Genomic DNA, 15,205 nt, shown 5'->3' on the forward strand with positions numbered 1-15,205 from the left:
TTATAAGTTCTTGAGATGATGAGATCTAATTGATGATTTTATAGAACCTAATGGGGGGGGGGGGGGGGATTTAGGTTCTATTGGCAACTTTAGAAATTTAAAGCGATTATGCAAATACGCAAGCGAAAGACTTAAAACAATCAATAATAAATGCAGTAAATAAATGCGTAATGTAAATAAAGCAGTAAAAGGGATAAGAAATGTTTATGGAAGTTCGATGATAAATCTTTTACGTCTCCCCTTATTGGTTAAGGTCGATTAACCAAGGATCCACTAGCACTTCGAAAATCTTGGCCTTGATGGCTCCAAGGGTAGCCGTACAACTCCACACGATCACCGCGCTGATACAACTCGATACACTTGGACTTAAGGGCTCCAATGATAGCCTCAAAACAACAACACTTTTGGCTTCACACTCAAGTGTTTACAAAGATCGCACAACCAACTCACAAATAATTATTACAAACAACTCTCGATTTTTGAGCAAATATATCGAATAAGTCTTTATAGAACACTTTGAATGAGAGGAGATGCTTGCAAGAGATGAGAGTGAATTAAATACTTCAAATGGCTTGGAATGGCCTCTATTTATAGTTGCAACTTCGGCATCGATCGGAACTTCCGTTCCCTGCATCGGAGCTCCCGATTTTGAATTCTGAGATCACGCGGGTGTACATGATCGGAACTTCCGATCCCACTTCGGAGCTTCCGATTGGCGCATTCTTATGTGTTGTCGATCAAAAGTATTCCGGACAGGATTAGCAGGCCGCCGTTGCAGATCGAAACTTCTGATCCATGATTGGTGTTTCTGATCACCTCACTTTGTTGCTTCCGTTCGGCGTCCGATCAATTAAAAATGCACGATAAATAGATCGTAGGTTCCGATCCCTGATCGGAGCTTCCGATCTTCCCTTAGATTCCGAAGGTGCTTTTGATCCTGATTGGAGGTTCCGATCTCCAATTGGAGCTACCGATCCCGTAGCAGTATAATTCTTCAAAATTTGTTTTTGAACTTGAATGCAACTTGTTTGCAATATGATCTTTGATAGATTGAGCCTCAATTCAACTTTAAAATTTTAACTCTGTAATATGCTCAATGTAAACATTAGTAACGTTTTTAACCTAGTTTTGTAAATCATCAAAACATCGAGAAATGAGACTTGTTAATGCATTAAAAACATTAATCTCAAAATCCAAGATTTATATGCGTTTAAGGCGTAACAATCTCCCCCTTTTTGATTTTCACAAAACTTGGTTAAAAATAGGGGATATAAAATATACAATAAACTTTAAACAATTAAATTTCATATAAAAGCTCCCCCTGAAATGAGCAAAAAAAGTTTAACAAATAAACAAATTTTATCCTATTAGTTAAGTAATTAATCTTTTAACCAATTAATTATCCCCATTTTTGTGATAAGCAAAAAAAAATAATACATAAAATTAAAGTACACAATAATTTTATTACAATAAATTTTAATACAAATCATAAGAAAAGTACAACTAAAAATAAAACAAATGCAAAATAAAATCTAAGAGTCGTCATCATGCTGCGGAGGAGGATAGAGACTGAAAAAATCATCAAATCGAGTCTCCAAAGAGGCAACTCTAGCAGTCAGCTTGGTGAAATCAGTGTGCATACTCGTCTCCATATGATGAAGAGTCTTGAAGAGTCGGTCATTAGGGAATTGGTTTACTGGTGTTGCAGGAATCTCAGGAGCCTGAAAAGGAAGTTCATCAAGGTTGGCCGCAAAGGCTTCAAAACTTGAAGAGGATGGAATGTCTGTGTTAGGAGGACCAGTCGGAAAACCTTTGATTTGGATAGAATGAGGAAGAGAGGAAAATGCTAAATGAAAATCAAAAGTAGGAGAATATTTAGAAAATACTCTTCCTGGTCCTTCAACCCATCGAGAGTAGACAGGATTCCAGGATAAATCCATCTCGGTGATAGACTGATGGTTAATGATATGACATGGTTGGATTTCAATAGGAAGTATCCCCTCAAATTCAATATCAAAATGACTCAAAATCCGGTTAATAAACCGGGCAAAAGGAAAGGAAACCTTTTTAGCCGTATTTGTCGTGTGATGCATAGTCTGCATAACAAAGCGCGGAAGGTTAAAAGGTCGAGACGACACAATATGAAATAGGATGTACAAATCTAGATATTTTCATGTGGAGAGGTCTCCACTACGAGGAACGATAGATGTGGTGATGAGTTTTGGAATGATTTGGAATTTAGGACAAAGACTCTTGAGATGGATACGATCGTCAGCAGCAGTATCTGGACGACCAAGGATGGTAGAAAGAAATAAATCACGATCAAAGTTATGATCATTTTGAGGCCAGGATTGCGAGAAGTATTCACCGGGTCCATTCCTTGGAAGATCAAACCAGGAGGACAAATCAGCAGAAGAAAAACGAATATGCCTTCCTTGAACAATCGTGGCTATGGTGATATCATCATGGCCTAATTCAAGATCAATATTGGCATAGAACTCGCGAATGAGAGGAGCGAAAATAAAATCAAGGACGGATGGCTGAAAGAAGGATCCCCAATGTTGAGCATTAATCAAGTTCAACAAGAGAAGATGAGCCTGGCCCAAATAGGCGGTATCTAAGATACGACCAGGATGAATAGTACGACCAAGATAGTCGTTAGGAATGGGCCTAGAGATAGCAGGCTGGGTAGGATCATGGGATAAGGCTTTGCTTATGCTGGCTTGAGCACGCCGACGTTTGGGAACCATTTAGAGGTTTTAATCGGATAAAGGAGAAAAGAGAAGAATTATTGGGTGTGAAGAAAACGGAATGAGCGATCAGCTATATATAAGTGAAATCGATCGGAAGATCTGATCTTAGATCGGAAGTTCCGATCGTACGGTCCTATAATATTTGGCCACGTGTCGTTCGGAGGCTCTGAACGTGCTTCGGACGTTCCGATCCCGAGGCGGAAATAAATATTAACGCGGTGAAAGGAATTTTGAAAGTCGGGTAAGATGCGGATTGGAAGCTCTGATCCTGATCGGAGGTTCCGATCGGCGTATTGGATGGAAAAATTACCGGGCAAGAAAAAAAATGGTGGGATACGGATCGGAGGTTCCGATCCTTGATCGGTAGTTCCGATCGACCTGAGGCAGAAATTTCAATTTTGACTCTTAAAATTTAAAATTTTGCAATTAAATCCTTAAACAGATAATCCACATAAAATGTAAACTTTTTAATTTTCAATAAATACAATTAATTTGTATTAGAAAAAATTAAGTTGCTCGAATTTCTTATCAGGCTCCTCCTTAATATGACATTAAATTTATTTTTTGTCTAATTATGATTACAACTCAATAATTTCATGTTCACCACGCAAACGAATAAAATTATTTTCATCTAGTGGTTTTGTAAAAATATCGGCAATATGATTTTTTGTGTCAACATATTGAAGTTCAACTTCATTCCGTTCGATGTGGTCACGAATAAAATGATGACGAATGTCAATATGTTTGGTGCGAGAGTGTTGAATTGGATTATTTGTTATACATATGGCGCTTGTATTATCACAAAAAATAGGGATTTTTGAAAAACAAATGCCATAGTCGAGCAATTGATGCTTCATCCAAAGAATTTGCGCACAACAACTACCGGCAGTCATATATTCGGCTTCGGTCGTTGACAACGCAATACAATTTTGCTTCTTTGAAAACCAAGAAACTAAACAGTTTCCCAAAAAGAAACAAGTTCCACTAGTGCTTTTCCAGTCCACCTTATATCCACCAAAGTTGGCATCACAGTATGCTTTTAAATCAAAGAAAGAATTTTTCGAATACCACAAGACGAGATTTGGAGTATTTGAAAGATATTTGAAAATGCGTTTAAAGGCGAACAAATGTGATTCCTTTGGACATGATTGAAATCGTGCGCACAAGCAAACACTAAACATAATGCTGGTCTACTAGCAGTGGCATAAAGTAAGGAGCCAATTATACTACCAAAGGAATATTGATCTACAAATTTACCATTTTCATCCTTGTCAAGTCTGATTGCTATGCTCATCGGTCTGGATGATGATTTTGAGTTCTCCATTCCAAACTTCTTTAAAATCTCCTTGATATACTTGCTTTTGTTCACAAAGAACCCATCCTTGCACTGTTTGATTTTCAATCCGAGTAGTTAAGTTCTCTCATCATGCTCATCTCGAAGTACTCCTGCATAAGATTGGAGAATTCTTGACAGAGAGTTTCGTTAGTAGAACCAAAAATTATGTCATCAACATAAATTTGCACAATCAATAAATCATCTTTGAAATTTTTAGTAAATAAAGTAATGTCAATCTTTCCTCTCGAAAAACCATTTGAAAGAAGGAAAGTAGACAGTTTTTCATGCCAAGCTCTAGGAGCTTGTTTCAACCCATACAAAGCTTTGTTTAGTCTATACACATGATCAGGTAATAAAGAATCAACAAAGCCATCAGGTTGTTCAATATAAACTTCCTCTTTTAAATAACCATTTAAAAAAGCACTTTTGACATTCATTTGAAATAACTTAAAATTTCTAGAGCAGGTGTTGTGAAAATTCCTCGCAAGCATACGAGTGTCAAGTTTTAATATAGTGATAAAATCAAGTATCGATCCCTCAGGGAGTAAAATAAAAATAATAGTGCTTGTAATTATAATAGTCCAAACTTTATCTAGAAAATCAATAATCAAGAATTTTGCAATAAAAATAAATAATCAGTTGATTTTAGATAGCACGCACACAACTTTCAGAAATAATCAATCAGAGAAAATGGTCTAGAGGTATAGATTTCACCTGGTTTCAACAACAATCAATCCTAATTAATTAATCTTCATTAATTTCAGTCAATTAATAGCCAAGAACACTTACGTGTATTATTCCCTCTCCCGAGTGCCGAATAAAATATATCAACTACAATTCAATTCCAATATCCCTATTAAGAATTTACTTGCAGTGATCAATTCAAAACAATGTTCTCTTTAAAATCTCTGTTAAAGTTATAAGCTCTCCCGAGTCAGATAAACAATTAACAGTGTATTTTCCAATGGTCCTATTCAAAATCTCCTCTCCCGAGTGCCAGATTTCAAATTAATATTACAAATCAATTATTGATCAGATAATTGAAAAGACAATCAATTCTAGAAAAAACAATTAATCTAGAAGAAACTCAATTCAATAAAATCAAGAATTCATGAAAGTGTCTACACCAAGTTCCATCCGACCTCTAGACTCTAAAAATTTAGTTCATAATAAAATTCTGAATAAAACAATAATTCATAAATTCAAACATATTCAGAATAAAATTAAAGTAAGAAATCAAATCCGTCGTCGACGCCGTGTCCGGTCGATCAAACTCCGTCTTCGTTCTTCACGATGAAGCTCCAGAATAAAATAAAAGTCACGATCAAATCTCTGATTTCTGTGTAATTTTTGTGGAGGCTCTCCCTATTAAGACTCTAAAAAATTCCTTTTATATCGCATCTCAAAAGCCCACTCAAAAGCCCACAAAATATAGAAGTTTCATTCCGATAAAATATTTCCAAGTTCAGAAATTGGCAACGCGCGGCCGCTCCATAGCTCAGGCGGGTGCGTATAGCCTTCTGTTTTAATTCTCAAATCTCCCAAGGAACGCAGCGCGTTTGCTCTGAATGAAGCGCTAAAGATAAGCGCTATCTTTGGCCCAATTGTGAAAAGCCCATTAACCTCTCCTGACTCTGTACGTTGTTTCCTTTTCTTTTCTTCTTTCTTCTTTTCTTTTCCTTTCTCTTCTAAACTTCTTATTTTTCTCCTCAAAATTCCATAATTCACAAAATCTCAATAATTCCCTACAATCACAAAAACAACACAATACCCACATAAATCTGCTCGAAACAAATATTTAACAATTAAAATCATATATAAATTAAGTGTAAAAAATACACTTATCAAATACCCCCAAACTTAGACTTTTGCTAGTCTCGAGCAAAACTATTCAAATCAAATTCTAAAAACTCATTCTATCAAACCCACAAGAATAGCCAAGAAATAATATGGAGCAATGACATCAACAATGATTTCAAAAAATTATCAAATCCAATCATGTCACACCTACTAACACTTGAAAATTTTAGTCATAACAAAATAACCGCATAAACTCACTATCTCCGCAACTCATGTTCAAAACACCATTATCCAAGTTCAATTCACACATTCATATATCATGAGGACTTTTCAGGGTATCATAGGATCAAATAAAGGATATTGAATCAAAAACACTCACAATCAGGTAAATGCAACGAATAAAAGTGTGTAAGTGTTTAAATCAAAATTCATAATCATTAAAAGTATCAATGAACAGTCCATAGGCTAAATTCTCGCAACTCTTCTCCACTAGTATATTGGGCAACTGAGACTCGGTCAATAAGACTTAATTAGCTTATAATGTAAGGCTTGGCTCACGGCTACAAATGAAGGATAAGAATTAAAAAATAAGGAGTAATTTATCATTATCAAACTCAATTACGACTCCTTTTTCATTCACAATTTCACTTCTATTTCAATTCACTTCATTTCTCAACTTTTTCACAACTCTTCTTTTCAGAACTTTTTCAACTCTCTACCACATTTTTTTTTTCTTCTTTCCTACTACCTCTTTTCATTTTTTCTTCTCAATTCACCACCACACCATTCCATTTTCACAAAAATATCAAGTAGGAGCATATAACAATTTAGCATTCAAATTACTCCCTTAAAGGTAGGAAATAGTGTATAGGTTATTCAGGTAGTTAATGTAGGACCTTGAAATAATTACGAATGGGTGCTTAATCACACGTTTACATGCATGCCATTCGATTTTCAAATAAAGGCTCAAACAAGGTACTAGGGATACATGCATTTCAGGGTAGCTTGAAAGACTCAAACGCATTCAGAAAAAAATTGCCTAAATCATCCCTAATCTCATTTTTGCCCTTATTGCGCCTCGAAGAGTGTCCGAACTAGTTCTAGACAAGTATCAATCCACAATTAAATCATACAAATTTCAATCAGTGCAGAATAAATAATAATCAGCAGTTAAAGATGAGTTTCACAAAAAATCAGAATTTTCTCGTACCTCAATGTACTAATAAACGTGTAGGCTCAAATAGGCAACTAAGGATAATATTTTTCAATAAAAATCAGACCAAAAAATTCCAAACAATGCCTCAATCATAACTATGTCTGTATGTCTCAAAAACTCAGATTCAAGTATTAATCACAGAGTATATAGGAAATTGTTCATTCAATTGGTTCCATTTTTTTCAAAAATATTTTGTCAGATAGGTGGACAATCATGGATTTCAGTTATAGCACAAAACAAAAAATATTTTTCAGCCATGCATCCATTTCTCTCGACTTCTTTTCAACTCAACTCAACACAAATAACAACTAAACTCAACAAAAATTTTATCTATGACACACACATAATTCAATTAAACAACAAACTTTCAACCTAATCACTAAATCATAAACTAATTCACCTCCCCAAACTTAATATAATCATTGTCCCTAATGATTAAAAATCAAGAAAATGAACAAGGGACACGGGACACGTACCTTCAACACCGAGCATCAGGACTCGGCGATATAAAATTCCATGGAAAATAATTTGAAACCGCAACCAAGGTGGAGATTATTTTGAGATGAGCACGACATGAACATCCAATTCAACCTGAAAAGAATACATGAACATGATTAAGTCACAAAAATAAAGCCTAGTGCAAGCAAGACAAGCATAAAACACTTAATGCATAATGGAAAAGGAACGAGTGCTAGGCATAGTAAAGCCATGAAGTTCGATGGTGCATGGATGAAGGGCCTTGGAAAGCTGTTAGCATGCTGCTGGGAACACATAGCGCATGGGCTTGTTGGTGCATGATTATGAGCAGGTGGCAAGCGCGATAGCGCTGCAGCTGGCGCTGTTTAGTTGCTTGGAGCGCGATAGCGCTTAAAAAATGCACTGATGGGGTTCGTTAGCGCTAGGTGATGTGCGATAGCGCAGGTGGGAGGCTGCTGATGGGGATTGTTAACTCATGAGTGCAGGAGCTGAGACATGTGATTGCTCAAGAGGGAGACACTGATGATGTTTGTTGTCGCACGAATGAGATGTAGGATCGCGATAGCGCATCATGGAGTGTTGCCGGTGGACCTGGTTGGCGTATAATTGCAGCAGCTTGGACGCGCAATTGCTCTAGAGATGGAGCAATAGATGATGCGCAATCGCGTAGCTTGCTTCGCTGCTGAAGGAACAAATATTTCAGGTGAAGATGCACTAATGGGAGATGGTTCGTGCTATGTTTCTGCGCTGAAGGATTGGGTGTGCGCGATAGCGCTTTAAGGTGCAGATTTTCTAGCGCGATAGCGCTTTAAGTAGCGCTGTAGGATGGGGCGTTAGCGCTTAGGTAGGCTGTAAGAGTGGGTGCCCAGTGAGCCAACTGTGTGGCTATGGGCTTTGATGACTCTTTGTATAAACAATCTTTTGTTTAATATTATTTACACTTTTTAATGGCAATGACTTTATATTACTTCATATTGTTATATTGTGATATACTATTGTTGTTTTGATAAAGACCTTGAATATACTATAGTGTATGTAAGATGTGGTAGAACATGGAGATGTCTATCATGAAATACATCTTATAGTCACTGTATATTCTAAACTGTTCCTAGTCGATTGAGCCGTCCGATAATAAGGATAAGGATCGCTCGAGTTTGAGACTAGCATTTGCGATGCGGAGTACCACGTTTCATTGGTAGGGAACATGGAGATGTTCGAAGCATGCAAATGGATATTCATAGGATGAATAGTCGAACTACCCTATCCGGACTTTCCAAGTGGTTATCACTTATCGAGTGGATAAAGTCCGCGGTTTTGGTTGTACACCATTAGTCCTTACGACTTGAAACATCATGGAGACTCTATATGCTAGTGCTGTGCTTTGACTCGTTTACCGACTCTATGGGGTCATCAGGTGTCGAGATTGGGTACAGTTACGACACATATAGGAGTCGATGCATTGTTGTCAAGGATTCACCACATACTTGCGAGTGTGGATATCCTATGCGATCTGAGGAGATATTAGTGTGACAAATCTCTGGCCAGAGTACTTGATGTGATTTAAGAAATGGTTTCTTAGTAGCACATGCGATGTCACTAATTTGATCTTCAAGATGTATTGCATAGTTATCGAATCTTGAGCGACTCTCGATATACCAATGGTTGTTGATTCGATCGGGATATATGGATGAAGGGACCGTACTGTACGCTAACCAAAATCTACTGGTTCTTGTAGGCACTATCAGTGATACCTAGGGAATCATGGGGCGATGTTGCTAGGCGCTTTACCATGATTCGTTGGGCAAGTCGGAAAGTGTTGTTCCGAGTCACAAGGAGTTGTGAGCCCACGGCTAGCTGTATCCCTGAACCATTGAGGGTCACACAGTGTAATGGAGTTTTAATCCCCGTTGAGATAGTTAAATTTAAAGAGTTAAATTTAATGAACTAAGGAGTTGGACTTCTTAAATAAGAGTAAGGGAGTAGGATTTCCTAAAATGACATAGGGATGGACATTTTTGGAAACCACTGAATTCGGATTCAGGAAAATTTATTTTGACTTTAAAATGTGCAGAAATGGTTTCTGTGCACATTGGTGAAATCAGTTCATCAATCGGAGTCACGATGAATTTTATATTAATTTCTGAACGAGCGGGCTTTGCTTGTCGGGCCCCAGCTTATGATTAATGGGCCCTAAGGTGTTAGTGGCCTGCATTATAAATAAGTTATTTCAGTACAGAAATTACACACAACAGGTCATAATTTTTGAGAGCAAAAATCGAAAACCCTAGTCTCTCTAAAAGAAATTTCGGCCGACCCCTCCCCCTCTGCCCGAGAAAATTCCGGTCTGTGATTTTGAATCGCGGTCAGGAATATCGAATCAGATTCGTGTAATCTCTTCGCAGAAAACTTCTGATAGATTTTCTAGTGCAATTTATCAGAGGGATTAAACCTCTGTTCGTGGACCTGATTGAAGGAGTTCATCGGTTCCAGGGAGAGACAACAAGAGCAGATAAAATCTGTTGGTGTCCAGTAATCTTGTTGCGAGATTGAAGGTAAAATTTAATAATTGTTATTTAAATTTTACACACACAATAATTTAATCGTTGAACGGTTGATACCCACACTATGGAATTGTTCCATAACAAAATTTTAAACTTCCGCTGCACCGGGTATCAATCGTGATTGATCTGACCGCCAGTTTTTTCCAACAGTGGTATCAGAGCCAGGTTGCTCAGATCAAACGATTAAATTAATCAATTGTACAAAATTTTTGAGTCTCGGTTTTTGAAACAAAATAAATATTTTTAAATAAAAAAAAAAAATTTCGGGGCAAAACCCGGGCAGCGATTGGATCGCTGCCCGGTGGGGCAGCAATTGTTGCTGCCCCGGGCGGCGCCGGGGCGCACGGCGCCGCCCAAGGCGGCGACCGTCGCCGCCCAGGGCAGCGCTGGGCGCTGCGCAGGGGCGGCGCTCGGCGCCGCCCAGCGCAGCGCTGGGCGCTGCGCAGGGCGGCGCGCAGCGCCGCCCAGGGCAGCGCACGGCGCCGCCCAGGGGCGGCGCCAGGCGCTGCCCTAAGGGGGCAGCCGGGCTACCCCCGGCCCGCGCCCCGGGTGCGGGCCGGCCCGGGAGTGTCCCGGGCGGCCCGCGGGAAAAATTATATTTTTATTAAAAATTAATTTTAATATGTTAAAATTTTATTTTTGGTCCGGTCAAAAATTGTTTTTGATTGGTTCACGAGATTTCGGATCGAATGGTTCGAGTCCGTAAATTTTAAAATTGATTTTGGATAAATTTGAATTTTTGGAAAATTTTAATATTTTATCCGTAAATTGAATTTTGAAATCAATTATTTTGGTACAATTGATGATAAGATATGATCTTATGATATATTAAGTAAAATATGATTTTATTTGTAAAATTGGATTTTATAGATAAAATATGATTTTATTTGATATAGAGATAAAATATGATTTTATATGTGAAATGAGATTTTATATATAAAATATGATTTTATCTTGTTTAAGTTTGAATTGTCACTGCATGTTATCCAATAAATTAATTTTGAATTAAATGTTATTGGATAAGGATGATCGATTGCCATGACCAATTTTGTAGGTGTATGTTAGGAATTTACATTTTGTTTTTATTGTTGTTGGTTTTATTAATGGGCCTGGTTTATGGCCCGATATGAATGTCATATGTAATAAAAGTGGGCTTGGTTTATAGCCCGTTCCCACCCCTAAAAATGTATCCCCTACTTGTCATTGTTATTTATTGTAAATACATTAGATTTAGTGGGAGATCAAGATTTGAAGATGGTGGGCCCAGCAGACAATGAAGACTGAAGAAATGTAAATTGGAAGCATATGTAATAGGATTGCATTTGCATACTGCATATTACCTAGGATTGGACTAAGACCCGTGATTGGCAACCACGGGTCAATTAGAAATGGAATCGATCATCCTATATAATATGTGATATTATGATTGTATGCATGTTTAGACATAAATTGCGTGAATCCGGCAATGCATGCAATAAATTAAATATGATGAGACAAATATTTTTATAAATAAAATCCCTCATTTTAAATATGATTTAAAATTTATATCAAGATAAATAAAGGAAATTTAAATATTGTTTAAATGTTCCTACCTTCCATCAACGGTCAATGTATGTGATGCTACCCGCGGATACGGTCCGGCTCATATTATTGGGGGGGCCCGTCCGTCGGAAAGCTGTACATTGGATCGACAAATGTTGTAAGTTGGGTGGAACTCCCATGGGATCGGCTCATATTATTGGGGGATCCACATGGCGACCGTCCATCACAACTTAATATTGGTGGGTCATCTTGACATGTCACTTTAAACGGCGTCATATTATTGGGCCCTTATTGGACATGAGGTAAATACATGGGGGTTGCTTTGGAAGCAATTGGGCTCTACCTTTTGAGAATTATGGTTGGCTGATATTATTCGGGACCATAAGTTTGTCAATTGGACTCCATGTTCTCACTAAGGAAAAAGTTTCCCGTTTTCACTAGAGGGTGGTGAAATCGTTAAAATAGTGGGAGTGAGATTCATAAAATAAAATTCGCCAATTTTATGTCTTAGTAAATTATTTAAACAATCATCGATAATTGTCTGTTTTATCTCAGTAATCCACATGTTTTTGTTCTCCAACAAAACAAACTTATTGACGCAAACAATACAGAATGATTCCATAAGTTAAGATTGTCCTAAGTTCGGAAAAAGATTTTCTAAGTGTTAGAAAAGGCTTCTCCGAAAACAGCCCCGGCTAATGTAACTGCCGAAAGGTTGGCCGAATTAGAGAAATGGTTGGACCATGATCTCAAGGCCAAATGTTACATGAAAAATTGGACAAGTCTAAACAAGTTTGCCATCACTGCAAGAAACCCGGTAATTGGAAACGTAACTGCAAGGAATACCCCAAGCAGTTGCGAACTGCAAAGGGTATGTTTTACATTGAAATAAATGTTTTTCTTAATACTACTTCTTGGGTATTGGATACCAGATGTAGATCTCATATTTGCAATGAGTTGCAAATGATAACAAGAAGTAATAGGATAAGGATGGGTGAGACCCAGTCAAGGCTCGGGAATGGTTCCAGAGTTAAATCCATAGCTATGGGAAATATTTATTTTTGCAGAACGGTTTTAAGTTACTTTTGATAGATGTTTTATTTGTTCCAGATTTAATTAAAACATTATTTCTGTTTCTATGCTAGATAGAGATGGTTATTCTTGCAATTTTGTGAATGAGATTTGCAATATTTACAAGAATGAATGTTTAATTGGAAATGGACAATTTTAAAACGATCTATACAACTTAAAACTAAAAGACGTTCCAATGAATTATGTTGATAAACCGGCTACAACAAACAAAAGGAAAAACGATAGTCAAAACCCAGCAAACCTATGGCACGCTAGGCTAGGTCATATTTTCTCAAGAAGGATGAACAAGCTAGTGGGAGAGGGCATGTTTGATATGTCTGATATTAACTCTCTACCTACTTGTGAATCTTGTCTAAAAGGAAAAATGACTAAATCTCCTTTTAAGGGGAAACCTGAGCGTAGTCAAAATCTGTTGGATTTGATCCATACAGATATTTGTGGTCCATTTAGAGTTGGGACTCAACATGGCCACACCTACTTCATTACCTTTACTGATGATTATTCAAGGTATGGGTATTTATATTTAATGAAATATAAGTCTGAAGCATTTGAAAAGTTCAAAGAATTCAAGGCTGAAGTAGAAAACAAGCTAGGTAAAAGTATTAAAGCACTTCGATCGGATCGAGGTGGAGAATACTTGAGTACCGAGTTTTTGGACTATCTAAAAGAGAATGGGATTCTCTCTCAGTGGACTCCTCCTATGACACCACAGCTTAATGGTGTGTCGGAGCGTCGTAATCGAACCTTGTTGGACATGGTTCGATCCATGATGAGCTTCACTGAGCTTCCACCTTCGTTTTGGGGCTATGCGCTTGAAACGGCGGTATTGTTGTTGAACAACGTCCACACTAAAGCAGTGGACAAAACACCATACGAGTTATGGAATGGCAAAGCTCCTAAGTATTCGTACTTGAGGATTTGGGGATGTCCTGCTTACGTGAAGCGGACAGTGGGAGATAAGTTGGATAGTCGATCCAGCTTATGTTATTTTGTAGGGTATCCGAAGAATTCAATCGGATATTATTTCTATTATCCTGCTGAAACAAAGGTGTTTGTTTCTAGGAATGCCACCTTCTTGGAGAAGGAGTTCTTATTGGATAAGAAAGGCGAGATGATGGAACTCGAAGAAGTTCGAGAAGAACCCGAAATACAAAATAACGATCCTACACCTCAGGAACCATTGCTGGACACGCCTGAACCTAGAAGATCCGAGAGGACTTCTAGACCTCCTATTCGATATGGTCTTCTTCTTGAAGGGGATCAAGATGAACCCGACATTGGATGTGATCCAAGAAACTTCAAGGAAGCAATTTCTGATGCGGATTCGAATTTATGGCTTGAAGCTATGCAGTCAGAATTGGATTCGATGCATACAAACCAAGTTTGGTCTTTGGTAGATCCTCCCGATGGAATTGTTCCAATAGGGTGTAAATGGATCTACAAAAGAAAGCTTGGGCCTGATGGTAAGGTATTGACCTACAAGGCGCGATTGGTGGCGAAAGGTTATACTCAAAGGCAAGGAGTTGACTATGATGAAACCTTTTCACCAGTTGCTATGTTCAAGTCCATAAGAATCCTTATTGCCATAGCTGCATGGTATGACTATGAGATATGGCAAATGGATGTGAAGACTGCTTTTCTTAATGGAGACATTAAGGAAGAAATCTATATGAAGCAGCCTGAGGGGTTCACATCCATGGGAAGCGAGCATAAGGTATGCAAGCTTCAGAGATCAATTTATGGTCTAAAACAAGCATCAAGAAGTTGGAACCAGAAATTTGATGAAACAATTAAAGATTTTGGTTTCATCAAGAACCCGGAGGAACCTTGCGTGTACAAGAAAGTAGTTAAGGATGCGGTGACATTCTTAGTACTTTATGTTGATGACATCCTACTCATTGGGAATGATGTAGGGATGTTGCAGTCAACGAAGATATGGTTATCAGGTAGATTTTCGATGAAGGATTTGGGTGAGGCATCCTACATTCTAGGGATTCAGATCTATAGAGATAGATCTAAAAGAATGATAGGACTCACTCAATCAACCTACATCGATACCATATTGAAACGGTTTTCAATGGATGGGTCCAAAAGAGGACATCTACCCATGTGTCATGGAGTTTCTCTATCCAAATCTATGTGTCCCAAGACTGATGAAGAGATAGAGAATATGACACATGTACCATATGCGTCAGCTATAGGTAGTATCATGTATGGGATGATATCTACCAGACCGGATGTAGCATTTGCTCTGAGTGTCACGAGCAGATATCAGTCTAATCCTGGTCAAATGCATTGGAAAGCCGTGAAGGACATTCTTAAGTACTTGCGAAGGACTAAGAATATGTTCATGGTTTATGGAGGACGAGAACTCAAACTGGAAGGCTATACCGACTCTAGCTTCCAAAGTGATGTGGATGACTCGAAG

This window comes from Henckelia pumila, chromosome 3, assembly GCF_033568475.1.
Source record: "Henckelia pumila isolate YLH828 chromosome 3, ASM3356847v2, whole genome shotgun sequence".
Taxonomy (NCBI): Eukaryota; Viridiplantae; Streptophyta; class Magnoliopsida; order Lamiales; family Gesneriaceae; genus Henckelia; species Henckelia pumila.